Source organism: Acomys minous, assembly GCF_964271855.1.
Source record: "Acomys minous genome assembly, chromosome: 3".
Classification (NCBI taxonomy): Eukaryota; Metazoa; Chordata; class Mammalia; order Rodentia; family Muridae; genus Acomys; species Acomys minous.
The window spans coordinates 128,264,625-128,279,999 of NC_140485.1; the positions used below are offsets into that span (position 1 = coordinate 128,264,625).

A 15,375-nucleotide genomic window follows, 5' to 3' on the forward strand; every position below is an offset into this window, starting at 1 on the left:
GTTACTTTCTTTGGCTGTTTTGACAACTTTGATGGGTTGGAATATGAATTGAATGAAACAAAAAATGAAGTTATTTTTCTTTACTCAAACAATAAATTCAATGGGAAAAACATGATTAGAGAAATGTGTATTTCTCATTCAGGATGTCAGTGCATATTTTACATCAATTAACATACTTTTGATTGAGTCGCAGGTGGCCTAGCTTTGGCTTTGCACACGGTGAAACAGGATTCCTCAAAGTAGATGGAATATTCAACTTTTTGTTCAAGCAACTAGTTTATTTTCACTTTACATGTCAATACAATTTCCTTATACATTGGTTTCCATCCATCCTCATGTTCTAGGTCAGTAAAAACGAATTGAACAGGTCCTTCAGCTTCCTAGACAACTGGCCTGATATTCAGAGATTTATATTCAAAGAGAATAGATGGAATATGATGAAATATTAACACCGGCACTCTGTCTCTTCATAGGAAAGACTCTGTAGTGACAGAGAGGAGGTCTGGAGTTTCTTACTTCTAGAATCTCACCCAAGGAAGATTCTAATGTGTATATCTGAAAGGGGAGAGTGGGATGATCTTCTTTGCAGATACTCTTGGGTCCATGAAAGAGAATCCACTCTATCACATTTGGAGAATGGACATCATTTTTCTTCTTTGGGGTAACAGTGCAACCCAGTGGAGTTTAGATCAGTGGCACCTCATGAAATAAGTGTCCTAATCCTGAGTCTGCCCTGGCATTACAGACCTTGGCTTTCTTTTCTTTGGAAGTACAGACACTGGAATTCCTTTCTTTGGTGACCAGTGAGGTCCATCCTGACTGTTAGGTGGAACCAGGCAGTGAAAGAAAAATAGGCTATCATTTGGATAAGAACCAGATATGTGGTCTCGTTTGATGACAAACGCCAGTTTTGTTGGGGTATTCAGCTGCTGAAGCTGCCAGCAGAAACTATGATCCAGGCATCATCTTTGAATTACAGCTAAAGCCAATCACCATTCCAAAGATAGCTCCTAATGTATCTTTACCAGACTATAGATCTATAGTTTATAAGGAAGAGTGTAAGAAAAAGAAAGAACAACAGAGAATTCTTGACAGATATAGCCAGGAACTTGAAACTCTTCTAATACATAAAACCATGCAAAATGTTTCACATAAATAGGGACTGATATTACTGTCTCTTTATCAGCTTTAGAAAGTTTAGATTGTCTTTCTTACAAAATAATTTGGTTAATCAAAAGTAAATTTATCCTATATGCAAAAGGACACAAGTTTTAACTCATATTAGGACAATCTGTAAAAGGATATAAGTAATAGATCACCTAATCTGAAAAAAAAATGTAGCAATACCAACATAAGGAGCGGCTTTTCTCATTACTCTTGATGTTAACAACTCCTTCCAAGATAGCTTTCCCCTGGACACATAGACTATGAATTTTTAGCTTCTTTCTTTCTTCATGCTTACAAAGGCTGAATCTTTTATGAACATTTAGAGAGTTCTTTGGATGTCAAGCTGCTAAGTGACAAGACAGTGTGGTGATGAAAAACCTTGCCGACTTAACACTCATCTGGATGCACATCATCTACTCATCCTTAGGAGAATTCTCTAGCAAAGCAAGATGGAGATTTGTTCCCAGGCCAGCTTTTCTGTGCAGCTTTCCTGCTAGTCTTGATGCTTCTGGCAGCAAGTACAGCTGACATTAAGTATGCTGCACACACTGTCTTTGTGCATGCTGTTTCTCAGTATTTGAAAAAAAATTTCTCAAAGCCAGTGCTATAAAAATACATGTTTTAACCAAGTTTGAACCCATAAAGCCAAGAGCCAGCTAAAGAAAAGTGTGCAGTCTTCTTAAAACATGAGAGTGCAGAAACGCACAGGTCCCAACCTGTGGGTTGCAACCTCAACGGGGTTCACATATCAGATACTTATATTACCATTAATAACAGTAACAAAATGACACTTATTTTTATGGTTGGGGGTCACCACAACATGTAGAATTGCATTAAAGGGTCACAGCATTAGGAAGGCAGAAAGTCACTAGTATAAACCACAGTGCTTTATTACTTGGGGAAGGCAGTACTATGAAGAAAGGAATCCTGGGAGTTGGCAGAGGCAAATTTCATTCTGCCTTGTTATAACTAATGCATGACCTTAGCCTAGTAGAAACCTTGGTCCTCAAGGTTTTTTCATTTGTAAAATGTAAGGTGGGCCTTACTTATTGTCCTGTCTCAGGCTAAGGTTCTGCATCCCTAAGGTATTGTTAAATGTTTGTCTTTTATGGAGTGAGAGAAGTATAAATCCAAAAACATGGGATTTTTACATTGAGGTGATGTTTGGTGTCACATTATGGAGTGATATTGTAGAGGAGGCAGTCGAATGCACCTCTACCTCTTTAGAAATTTCTGGTTGACACTCCTAAGTATGTCAGGTATAAGGGAGTAGACTCTGGGCCTTGTAGGAGGTTAGCGTGCAAGTCAACCTTCCTTTCCTTTCTTTCCCTTCCTCCCCCTGCCATGCCCCTGCTCCCTCTCCCCTTCCCCCAATAGCCCAAGCAGGCATGGAATTCACTATCCTTTTGCCTTCATCTCCCAAGGGTTGAGATTACAAGTGTGTACCTCTGTACTGAACACAGATGATTATGCCTTGCTTTAAGCACAATAAATGGTGGCAAAATATTATAACAAAGGACTCTACTGTGAGCCTGGAGGTAAAATTGTGCCAGGGTCATCGTCCAAGTAAAGCATCTAAGTGACCAAGTGTGGCAGGTGATGCAGAATCCAGAATATCAGGTCAGCAATGCTAGTCTTTGGGGAAAGAGGGGATGCTGATACAAAATAGTTGTTGTGGTCTGGTGAGCAAATATAAATAAATGCACTGACTCTGAAGATCTTGGCACAGACAGTACAATAATGAGCTGCTTTGACAAGTCCAAAAAATGTTTCTGTCTCTCCTCTTTCCTTTGATTTGGCATCTACTTTACCTTGTATTGATTTGTTCCTCATTTCCCCAGCAACAAAATTTGCCTTCTTCCTTATTTTCAATATTATATTCTCCCCACAGAGGTTATTTCTAGTGCCTCTAGCTTCTTCCTAAATGATTTATTACATTTTCTTTCGTGTCCTCTATTAGCTCTTCTTCCAGAGGAAAAAATAAGAACAAAAACACATTTAACTGGTACACACACACACACACACACACACACACACACACACACACACACTCGTATTTCCCCAAGTTATTTAGGGAGTGGAGGAAAAGAAAAACAGAACTCTGTGTGGTTGGCTTGAGGGATCCTTCCAAGTTTATCCAAAAGGCATTGCCTCCAAGTCCATTGCCTCTGTGCCTGGCTCACCTATTCCTCCAGAAGTAGGACAGATGCTGCCTGTCATACACACTTATAAAAATCACACTCATTTAATGTGTCAACCAATCTTAATGTTGAGAGTTCTTTCCTATTTAAACAATATACTTCCATCAGTGTACAGTTGGTCGCCATTGCAACAATGGCCTCATAAAAATCATGGCTACCGCTGCAAAGTGTTCACATTTATCACAGGCTTTCCCAGCCATGCTGGTAGTCTAACCTCACTTGGCTGATTTTTAAGTAATGGTTTTAGTTTATAGATGAAGACAGCAAACGTGCCAGAGCAAGAGACCTAACTACCTGTTTAAGTAAGTTGACTTTGTTCTAGCTCTGAAAGTTGCTGTAAACTCTCAGGTGTCTCCATAGGCTCCTTGCTTGAGTGTTGGGCACAGAAAGTGTATTAGATAAGAGATCACAGCGTAGTCCAGCTTCTCAGCTCTGCCCCAGCTGACCCACATGGCTAAGGCCATATGAGTACTTTCAAATGAATTTTCATGGTACGAAGCCATGACAGTTGCTCCCCAGATCCCTATCACTTATCATGGGCCTACATTGCTGTGCCTCATTTCTGAAATCATAAAATGTAGTAACAGTGACTATTAGAGTCGGGCGAGCATTTTATAGATGAATAATCACCTAAAGAGCTATCTCTGAAAAAGCCAGGCAGTGGTGGTGCATGCCTTTAATCCCAGCACTTGAGAGGCAGAGGCAGGTGGATCTCTGTGAGTTCGAAGCCAGTCTAGTCCACAGAGCGAGTTCCAGGAGACAGCCAGGGCTACACAGAGAAACCTTGTCTCAAAAAGACAAAGACAAAAACAAAAACAAACAAACAAAAACAAACAAAAAAAAAACCCCAACAACAACAAAAACAAAACAAAAGAAAGAAAGAAAGAAAATGAAAGAAAGAAAGAAAGAAAGAAAGAAAGAAAGAAAAAATGAAAGAAAGAAAGACAGGTCTGCCCTAGCTTTTCACATTATTTGGGCCGGGCATGGTGGCATACGCCTTTAAACACAGCACTCCGGAGCCAGAGGCAGGCAGATCGCTGTCAATTCGAATTTGAGGCCAGCCTAGTCTACAAAGCGAGTCCAGGACAGCCAAGACTAACACAGAGAGACTCTGTCTCAAAAAACAAAAAAACAAAAACAAACAAACAAACAAAAAGAGAATTATCTCTGTTTCTGTTTCAATGTCTACTTTTGGGGGTCCTTTCAGAATACTTTCTTTGTAGGTTGGTTTTTTGGTTCACTGACATGCATGTATATGTGTCTGCCCATGAGTATGTGCATACTAGTGCAGACACATGTGGAGGCAAGGAGAGGGTGTCAGATTTCCCTGTACTGGGGTTACAGGCAGTTATGCGCAACTGCATGTGGGTAGTAGGCTCTGAAACCAGGTGTGCACCAAGCTCATCTTGACTACTGAGCCATCTCTCCAGCCCCATGAACCATTAAGCCACAGCAGCAGCAGCCCAGCAATGGGGGTCATCCTTTTCCCCTTTCAAATGCTACGCATTTTCATGTCTTTAAGAAATGTTTCAGTGCTTTGCAGTCACATTTTATCAAGTTCCTTTGCTGTAGAGAGTCGAGATTATGGCACATATGGCTCATCTTCAATATTTCATTTCTCCTTTCTCCTGCAAGAGTCTGGTATTTCAGGGAGAGTGTCTGTTATGAGGAGATATGCTGATAAACTCTTTCACAGTCTACAAAAAGTAAGCATCTTTCCCAAAGTTCAGAGGGAATGTGCTGAATGCCGAATTCAGTCCACAATGGTACTCGGTGGTAGATTCTGTTCATCCGGAGACTGAAAATATGGCCACCTGACTTGAAAAGAGAGAAACCCCTCCATGACGTCAGAGGACCCCATACATGAATCCATTTCTACCACCTGCATCTGAAAAATCAGTAGGAGGTCATTTAAAAACTAGCATTCCCATTTTGTATAGTCATTCAAACAGTCTCACCATCGTGAGGGTGTGGATATTAGAGAGCTGCCTGGGGGAGCTACAGAGGGCTTACGATGAGGACATCAAGGCACAGCCTAGGTGGCTGGTGCTATCACATTCCATCTCTATCTGAGCTCTATTGCTGTAGACACCATCAATGCAGTACTCTTGTCTTTCTGACTCCTTGGGAAGCAGCCTGGAGCTACAGTTTTCTACAGGCTCATCATCACTCGCTGATCACAGACTCCCAGTGAGATGCGAGGCTGCAGCCTCGTGCCCTGGCATAAAGTTATGACAAGCACTATGGAGCTTTTGACTGATAGCCTTGCTAAGTGTGGCACTGCCGATAACTGAATAATCAGTAGTAGGCTCAAGGCCTGCATCTGTCAAGTGTCCCCCTCACTTTGGAGAAGGCCGTTGGCCTGCCTGTGCCTTAGTTTCCCTGCTTGGTAAGCTGTGAGTTGCATTTGGAGAGCAGTCTTTTGAAAAAGTGCTACATTTGCCAATCAATCCAAACCATGTGTATTGGGAGGGGCAGGCATTGCTCTGGGCATGGGAGATGGGAGAACGCGCAAACCAGACTCAAGAATGCTAGCAGTTGAAAACTACTTTGCTACTTTTAACCAGTCATCATGCATATACACACCGCCTGCCCTTTCGGTACTAAGGCAAATCACAATACAGTGTATTTCCCTTATTTTTACATGGCTTTCTAGTTCCTTCAAATGTAAAGATTCATGTGTACGCTATCCGCTAGGGAAATGTAGATCTGGCGGCATAAGGAAGTTCTTGTGTCTTAGGTCTCCCCAGATCCCTCAGTAGAGGGTGGATTCTGTGCACCAAGGATGTGCTCAGACAAGCTCCGGAGGACCTCCCAGAGCTCTCCTGCAGGCTGTCCTGGCTCTCATGTTTCAACCTCAGGCTCACCAGCCTCAGACTGCTGACTCATGCTCCCGATGCAAGTCTAGTGGCCATGAACATATCCTGTCTATCTTTTTTTTTTTCCTTCTTCACACAAATTTCCTTGGTAACCAGGCAGATGATATGGGAATGGAAATTGGCAGGCTTGAACTCAAACTACAAAAATACGATCTGCCTCATGCAGGAAACAAGGGGCTTCTCTGGAAAAGCACACAGTAAGTGCTCAGAAGAGCTATTCGGGTCTTCAGACCTCTGGTGACCAGAGGGAATTCAGATCACTATGAGCGACACTTCTTTGCATTAAAAAAAAATCCTTTGGATTATTTCCATAATGTGCTGTGTGAGACAGTCTGCCGGTTTCTCTTTTTGTGCCAGGAACTCTGGAACTGGGCACAGAGAGCTCAGTGAGGCAGAAAAGCCAGAACCTGCCTCATATCAAAATCCATCCCAGTCCCAACCTGGCTGCATCTTGCTTCTGAGTTAGGGAGCCAGGGTTCACTGGAGGTCAGCACAGCTCCACAGGCTCATTTGGAGTTTTAGTGTATTGCTGTGGAAACCATGTTTAATCACCTCTCGTCAGCTGGCTGGATGCTACAATAATATTACCCTGTGTTGCCACAATAGTGATTAAAATACAACAACCCCCAAGAACTGCTTCCGCAGCCCTCTTGTAGGAAAGCACGCAGGAATGGGCAGGAAGAACTCAGCCTTCTGCAGCATACAGATATTCCCAGAAAGACAGTTCGGAAGCCAGTTTATTAGGATGGGAGCTATCACCGCTGCCATGTGGGGTGCCAGGGCTGCCAGTTGCTGTTTTATTAACCTTCTCTTCTGTCTGACTCAGACTCACAAAATTTGTGACCATGGACTCAGGACTTACTTTAAAGTGAGTCATCTAAACACAACCAATCGTGGCTCTCTAGGCAAATTCAGCTCAGATTTGGAGCTGCTATTTCTATTCTCAAATGGCCTTTTCCTTCAGTATCAGGAAAGACATCAGTGAGGTGGGGCCGGGTGAATCTGTTAAAGATGCTAAAATGAATACATCACCTTGAACAATTCTATGCCTAAAGCCACAGCCTCCAGTTGGTGAAGCCGGAGGCTTTCCACTGGGAAGGTCACAATAGATCTGCAAAGCTGATTTTTTTTTTAGAGCGATGTGCTATGCATGGGAAGAGGAAAGACATTCCTGACAAAGCAGAATGAAAATGAGGGTTTTATTTTTCCTGACAGAAGAGCAAGATTCAAATCTAAGTCCTGAGCAAGAGGTCATTTTGACATACAGAAGGTCGTTTCCTTCATCACCTGAGCACCTAGAACATTCTTGAGGAGACTCTTGCCACTGCCGCTCAAGTGGCACAAGAGTCATCAGCACTCTGGAAGTCAAGTCTTCCTTGAACCAGAACAATGGATTCATGGTGTATCTTTCCACATGAGCCAGGGTGGGCAATATAAACTACAGATGTGATGCTGTCAATCTGCAAAGCAACAAAGAAGATATGGCCAATTGCCTTCTATCCCCAGGCACAAAGCAATAGCATTCAACATCAAAAGGCCATCACCATAGCCTCTGATCTAATAAAAGTCTCTGGGACTATATGATCCTAGTGAGAGCATTGTTTGTACTTGGGTTCTTGTGACAATATTAGAGACAAGGTTAGAGAAAGAAGTTATTTGGGGCTGGTAATTCTTGTTATATAGATGAGAAAAATGAAGCACAAAGCAGGTCAAACTACCAGTAATAAAAAAAAAATGGACTAGAATTTTTCTTTTTATGACGTAATACCTTGCCTTTGGCATTGTTTGGATCATAACATTTCTTTGGCGGAAGGGACAGGAAGAAACAGGGATCCAGGTGAGCAAGCACGGAAGCTGAAATCTGAACCCATAGAGAAATCCAATAGAAACCGGTACCCAGAAGCTTATTATCTGAAGGTCAGTGAGTAGACACAGATCCTCATCGATAACCAAGAAATGGTCCCATCTGAAGATACATGAATCACAGAAAATACTTAGAACAAAACGAAAAGAAGTTGACCCTGTTAATATATTTCCTTCTAGTAGCTGAGCAGGCTGGGAAACAATCTGTTCTTTGCTACCAAAGGAAGGTCTAATTCCCATCCCTCCCAAGGGTCCTACTACATCCAACATGATGGATAGCATCTCATGGGAGATGGTTAGAAGGGCGCAGTTACAATGTTATAATGTATTATAATTATATACATTTGTCTTGAACTGAGAACATGTTTGCTGTCAAATGTAATGTATGAGAAGAAAAAGAACACACGGCAAAGATCAGGAGATTACTAAAGGGGTGGAATTATGAGAGTTCATGCCAAACCTAGGCATGGCCTGGGAGAGCTGAGCCTGGCCCTGTCTCCATGGGGCAGGCTGTGGCCCACTGTACCCAGCTCCAGAAACAAACACACTGTTCCTTGGTAGGCTCATGCTCCTAGAGAATTACACAAAAAGTGTGGCCCAACTAGCACTCCCAGCTCAGATCAGGATTTTAAATGGAACCCAGACGGCAGAAATATATTTGAGAGTACCTTCTCATGGAAGTGTGACTGACCATGGCCAACCAAGATGAAGGAAAAAATGAAGACATAATTGAGCATTTTACTGACCAAGTGCTAGAAGCCAGCTACTATGGCCGAAGTGTTTTCATCCACTTTCTCATTGAGTGTTAGTCATGATAAACACTAGAAAGCAGGAACTTTAAAGTGAGACACAATTATTTTCACTCATGTTCCTAGAGCTTTTGGTCCATGGCCATCTATATCAGGATAAGACAGAACATCTTGGCACATAGAAGTTGTTCATTTCATTGCAGCAAGGAGGGGAGAGTGGAGAGGCGTGCCACAGATAGGCAAGGTAACGTTCAAGGGCACACCCCGATGATCCTCCTTCAGCTAAGCCCCACCTCCTCACTTTCTACTGCCTCTCCAAGCAGCGACACTAAAGTGAGAGCCAAAGCCTCATAAGCCTATATTGTTGTTTTATGTTTAAATCAAGACAATGTACTCCATCATGTGATAATTAGGAATAGTCTCATTTTACTAGAGTCATAAGGTTTAAGTTCTAGGTGGGTTTCAGTCATTGTGTGTGTATGTGTGTTTGCTATTTGCACCCATGTTGTGGAAGGTGTGCCTATATACACACAGAGGCCAGAAGGAAGATTTCAAGTGTCCATCTCTATCATAGGCAGCCTTATTCCTTTGTTACAGGTTGTCACACTGAACCTGGAGCTGAGATGACAGCCAGGAAGCTCTAATGACCCTCCTGCCTCTGTCTTCCACAGCACTAGGATCCAAGTTCATATCTTCACACTTAGGAGAAGAGTGCTCTCATCCAGTGAACCGCTCCCTGGGTCCCAATTCTGCATGTCCTTGGCACTAATTTTTAATAAAGATGTCTATGGAATTTAGGTATATACCATACTCAAATATTACAAAATACATGCTAGTTAAATAGCATCTTGTCATAGGCCACATAGGCCAGACGTTAATGAGAAAACATTTTCCAATAGTGCATCTGTAATTTCAAAATCACAGGCATATAGATGACTCATTCTTAGTGAGAGGATCTGAAGAAACAGAAACTGGCCAGAATTACCTGGGAGGACTGCTCAAGTCTGTCATTCCTATTCCATGTCCAGCCATGTCGCATCAGACAGTGGACAGTATTGGTGTTTCTTATCCATCAGGAGTGCTGGGTCTTAAAAACAAAGAAACATGCCATGTTATTATTTTGTAAGTCTTTCAAATAAGGGACTTGTAGATGACCTAATTTAGACTTTGATAGTTGAATTGTGACTCACACAGTCATAGTTTTACATATAACCAACATTCTTTGCCTCCTATTACTGCACTGATGTCCTCTACCTATAAACAGACACATTGCTTTATCAATGTATGGACTTCTGATCAGATTAATATAGAACAAATTACTTAATTATAAAATAGCAGATATAGTTGATATTGTATTTGATAGTGTAGTCAAGATGTGTTTACTGGGTGCTTGCCGTTGGATCTTATGCACTAGAGTCTTTATTTTTATTTTATGTTTCATTGATGTTTCGCCTACATATATGTCTAAGTGAGGGTGTCAAAAGGCCTGCAACTGGAGTTACAGACAGGTGTGAGTTGCTACGTGAGTACTGGGAATTGACTCTGAAAAAGCAGTCAGTGCTCTTAAGCACTGATCATCTCTCCAGCCCCTGAGCTGGACATTTGTTTAAGCATCTTTCTGAAGAAGCATGGGATGAACAACAGCAAATGCTTTCAGCGACATCAGGGTTTTCTTGCCATGAATGGAGGCTGCTTGGAAATTAAACAACCATGCCTTTCAAGTGCTTTAGAGATGCAAACATTTAGCAACAGTTCCTAGCATCCCCATCATTACAACTTACTGTACTCTACAGACTCAAATACAGTAGTAAACTATATTGGCTAGGCCTTAATGACAACGTAGACTAGGCAGACAGTCAAGATGGGCTCTGTAGACTAACAATAACTGACTGGTGCTATTTTAGGGATTTTGTGCTAAAATACAAGTTAGTGAGTGAATCTATACTGATATATGGTGTGAGGCTTGTGAAACATGGAATCTGAAGGCCTGCATCCAAAGCTCATTTTGCAAGCTCTGGATGTGCATATAAGTTAGTAGGGCTTTAGTGGACCCCCCCTTAATTTCACTAGAATGTTATAAAGAGCAATTGATCTAAGATATATAAAAGTATTTCAGAAACTATGACATTATTTTCATAGAAAGTATTAGATTTATAAAACTGTTTAGAAAAATATGAAATAATGCATATATAGAAAGTTGAGTATTGTTTTTATTATGTGACCTAAGATTTTATAATTCTATTTCAGGTTTTTTTTTTGTCATACTATGTTTTACAATGTATTATGTATGTTATTTTTATCATATGTCAACATCATATTATTTGTTTATTATAAACAACTGAAGAGACTCTGAGGAGAAGAAAACAGGCAAGAACACATGCTTAGGTACAGAGGAATTTGCTCCTCTCTCCTATAAATTATTGACCAAAGTTCCATGGCCGTGTTGCTTTTTAACCCATTTACTAAACACATAAAACATATACAACAGTACCATCTGTAATAAAAGAAATAATTTTGATTTTTGAAGCATTCATCTATTTGATTAATACATAGACTCAATTAGAATGATTTCCATTGCAAAGTTATCATCATCTTTGTAATCCTATTAACCATGATTCTGAATATCCATATGGCTCAAGGACTGTGCCAAGTCCTGCTAGTGTTGCAGTCTCCTGCTCCTTTTTCCTCATTCCCTTCCAGAAGCAGCTGATTTGGGATTGCCGTAATCACAATGAAAATACTTTGGATGCCTGATTAAGAAGATAGTGTGACACTTATTCATTAGACTAAATGTTATATCACACAGAAACATCTGGAAAAAAAACAAGTGTCCTTCGAAAGATAAAGCCAGGGGATGGTCAGGCATGACTGGAGACATGTTCTTATCAAGGTGACTTTTTCTTCAAGGTCATAGCTTCATTTTTGTATTTGCTTTTCGTAAAGCAAGTGTTTTGCAAACGTTATCCTGCCTGCAGGAATCTGGTAATTGGTAATGTGAAGGCCTGTCTGCGAAGCAAATAACTGCTGCAGAGAATCGGATTTAGCATCATGACTTTTATTCATTTTTAATATAGAATTTCATGCCTCATCAGGAGCTAAGCTAGTCTGTCATGTCTCTGTTCATTTCAGAGAGTGCCACTCTGCTGCTCTGTTTGTGCTTTTGCAAATATCAACACAGTTTAGGAGGAAAAGGTGACATTCTGTTCTCTTTTCCAGCCTTTTTCCTAAGTTAATTGTTTTGTTTGTTTGTTTGTTATTTTTAAATCCTTAAAATCCCCTCTCACAATTTTACCAATTCCATCTTGCAGTCCTCATTAACGAGTGTCACAGCTTATCAAAATCATCATTTCCTGTTAAACTTACACTTGAGCTAATGTGATGGAATGATCTTCCTGCCAGAATCTCTTCATTCTCTTTCATTTTCTTTACTCGACTGCAGATTGGCGAACCAAACACCCAGAGGCTCTCCTTACACAGCTAAGGGGAGGTAGGCATTTCACTGCTCTTTCAGCTTTATTCTTCACCCCCCCTCTTTGTTTATAGAACTGACTTTTATTATAATTTACCCCCCTCTTTGTTTATAGAACTGACTTTTATTATAATTTACCAATGTGCTGGGAACACAATGGTGATTCTCCAGATGGCTCATCTAGCCCACGAGAGTGCATTCCTTTTTACATTTGATCTGAGAATAGCCAATATGTTCTTAGCATGAACTGATTCTGTTTCTAGCCTGTCCCTTCACAGCCTAATCTCACCAGCTTTCAGATGATAAATACATATGTTCCTTAATTGCCTGTTCTCCTACATATTTCTTTATGCTTCCCCCTTTACATTTTCACTCACACTTAATTGGTACAGTAGTAGGAGAGAAGCTTCCTATTAAAAAAAAATTATTTGCGTATTTAAGTCAGCTTTTCCTCCAGTGTGTGGTATGGCTTCTAAGATGAAGGTTTAAATTTCATGTTGTGCCAGAATATTTATTCTAAAAGCATTTCTCAGGAAGTAGAAAGTACGCCTATAAATAAATGAAGAGAAAAGAAAGTTGGAAAAGAGAGAGGCTTTATGTTAAACATGTGTTTCTGCAACCTCTGATCGCAGCCTTTGTCAAGTTATATAACACCAAGCTGGTTACAGTAACCAAGTACACATCGCATTAGTGTCAGCTTTGTGCCTTTAATTCCAAGGCAATGAAAACAAGGGCTCCAAAGTGCTCCCAAGAACAGTGAATATACTACCAAGAAACTAGTTAGTGACGAGTGATTATGCATGTGCACACATTGTACTAGTTACCTTTCTGCTGATGTAACAAAATGCTCTTCAAAATTCCAGTTAGTGTGGGAAGGGTTTATTTTGGCTATGGTCCCAAAGTGTGACAGTCCATCCTGGTTTGGAAGTTATGCCTAGCTTGGCAGCCAGGAGGCAAAGAGATCATGTTTTTATCCTCATACAGAAAACAGAGTAAGAGAACAAGGAGTCGGGTCAGGCTATAAAACTTCAAAACCCGTATCCGGTGATGTAAATCTTCCAGCAATGCCCTACCTCCTGAAGCTCTCATAACCCTTCCAAATAGTGTTACTAACTTGTGACCAAGTGTTCAAATACCTGAGCTCAGAGAGGACACTTCTCACTCAAACTACAACACGTATGAACACGTGTGAGCATATACATAAGAGCAAAAGGATAACTATATAATAAATGTTTCTCATTCCCTTGGTTTCTCTAGTGCAAAGTCAACTGAGTACAATGGAATAATGTTTATACCAGTGAGAATATTCTTTCTAGGTTTGTCAGAATTGTGAAAACCTTTTTATTGGGCCAAACAGGTCTAAGGGAGTAGAACTATTGCTAAAATCCTAATGCTGTAGTGTTGCCATTCCCGTACAATGACAGACTAAGGCTTTAGCTCTCACTCCCTAGTCCAAATGCCCATTTAGTCTCCCATGTGTTCATCTGACACACCTGAAAGTATTATTTGTCTGTTTACTGAGCTTGGGGACAGGGTAAGCAGGAGAGAATTACGAAGACATTCAGGACATTTCAGCAGCTTGCCATTTATGGAAATGTCATGGCTTCTGTATGTTGTAGGAAGAAACTCTCAAAATGGATGGGACAGAGAATTTCTCTGCCATATTGTAGAATGAGGATGTTGTCTCCTTCCTATAGGTAAAGGAGAGAAGTCATTCAGAACAGGTGAGTGTGATATCATACATCCTTAGATCTGGCAGCAATGTGGAATGTGCCATGGGGTGTGTACTAATTGACAAGTATGCATTTGAAGACAACTGATATAGAAGGGTGAGAGAGGAAGAGTCAGTCTGTCCAGAGAAGATGTTAGCAGAAGGTTATTGTATAATTCAAGTGCTAGTTTCTGTACCCTGCCCCATTTAGTGGCAAGCCTTGTTCTGAGAACCTGTCTCAGTGTTGTATAAACTCTGCCACCACCATCCACCCCACCCTCCCCCTTGTTCCCTTGTTTGTCAATAAGGCAGCTTACATCCAATCACTGATCATAGGGGAGAGTAGGGCTGAACTTCCTGCCAGCCAGGGAAGGAGGAGTTAGAAGAGGAAGTAGGGAACTCAGCCACAAGCAGAGGTATAAGAAAGATGAAGAAGTTTCAGCTGGAGCAAAGAAAGAACTAAAAGGCAAATATCTTGGGAATTTGGGCAGAGATGGAGTCAGGATAACATAGAGGGTTAAGAACAGGCTGAAGTTGCTCAAGATAGTGCTGTAAAGCTTTATAAGCAAATATAAGAGTCTCAATTATTTGTGTGATAGCCGGGTTAAGAGAGAAACTAAGAGAAGCAAACACTGTTTTGTAAGAATGACCGTAACAAGAAAATATAACTGTTATGACTCAATAACGATACCAGAGTTGAGAGAAAAACAAGGACTCCAAGACACCACAAGAGCTATTTGCACAGCAATGGTTATTATACACTATTCACAGTAGTTATGTTTATTCAGCCAATCTAGGTGTCTGACAACAAAGGAAGGGAGAAAGAATGTGTGGTATATATACATAGTAGTTTATTTTTTACCATAAAGAGTAAGTTTATATTGTTTTTAAGACAATGGGTACAATTGGAGATGATCATAGTAAGTAAATTAAAGCTGTCACAGGAAAATGAAAACTGTTTTTCTCTTATTTGTGACTACTAGATTTTTTTATATACAGAAAATCATGAATGTATATATAAAAATAGAATGACACACTTCTTGGGTAATTCCTTGCTTCTGAGTTTGAAGAGCTAAGTGAATTTCTGACATAACATGGGCAATGCAGAATTAGTTTTGTGAATGAGGTCAGTTTTGGATATGAGAGGTCCAAACACCTTGTGACATGTTACTAAAACATTTTCAGTGGCATAAAGTAGAAGCACACAGTGTCAAGCTTGGAATAGAAGATTTGACTCCAATAAAAAAATATCAGTGTTCTAGATTTGGGAGTCATCAGCATGGCATGGTTAGAAACTCAGTAGTAAGCTTGCGCAGACACATGGGAATTCACTTAA

At 40.6% G+C, this 15,375-nt stretch overlaps 1 long non-coding RNA gene across 1 annotated transcript in view; it reads right to left on the reverse strand.

Annotated features, from left to right (window-relative positions):
- LOC311595125 overlaps positions 1-15,375 on the reverse strand; it is a 350,591-nt gene that overhangs the window by 115,142 nt on the left and 220,074 nt on the right. The window contains exon 2 of the long non-coding RNA XR_014778319.1: positions 9,845-9,946. This is a non-coding gene — a long non-coding RNA (uncharacterized lncRNA). The remainder of the gene's footprint in view (positions 1-9,844; positions 9,947-15,375) is intronic.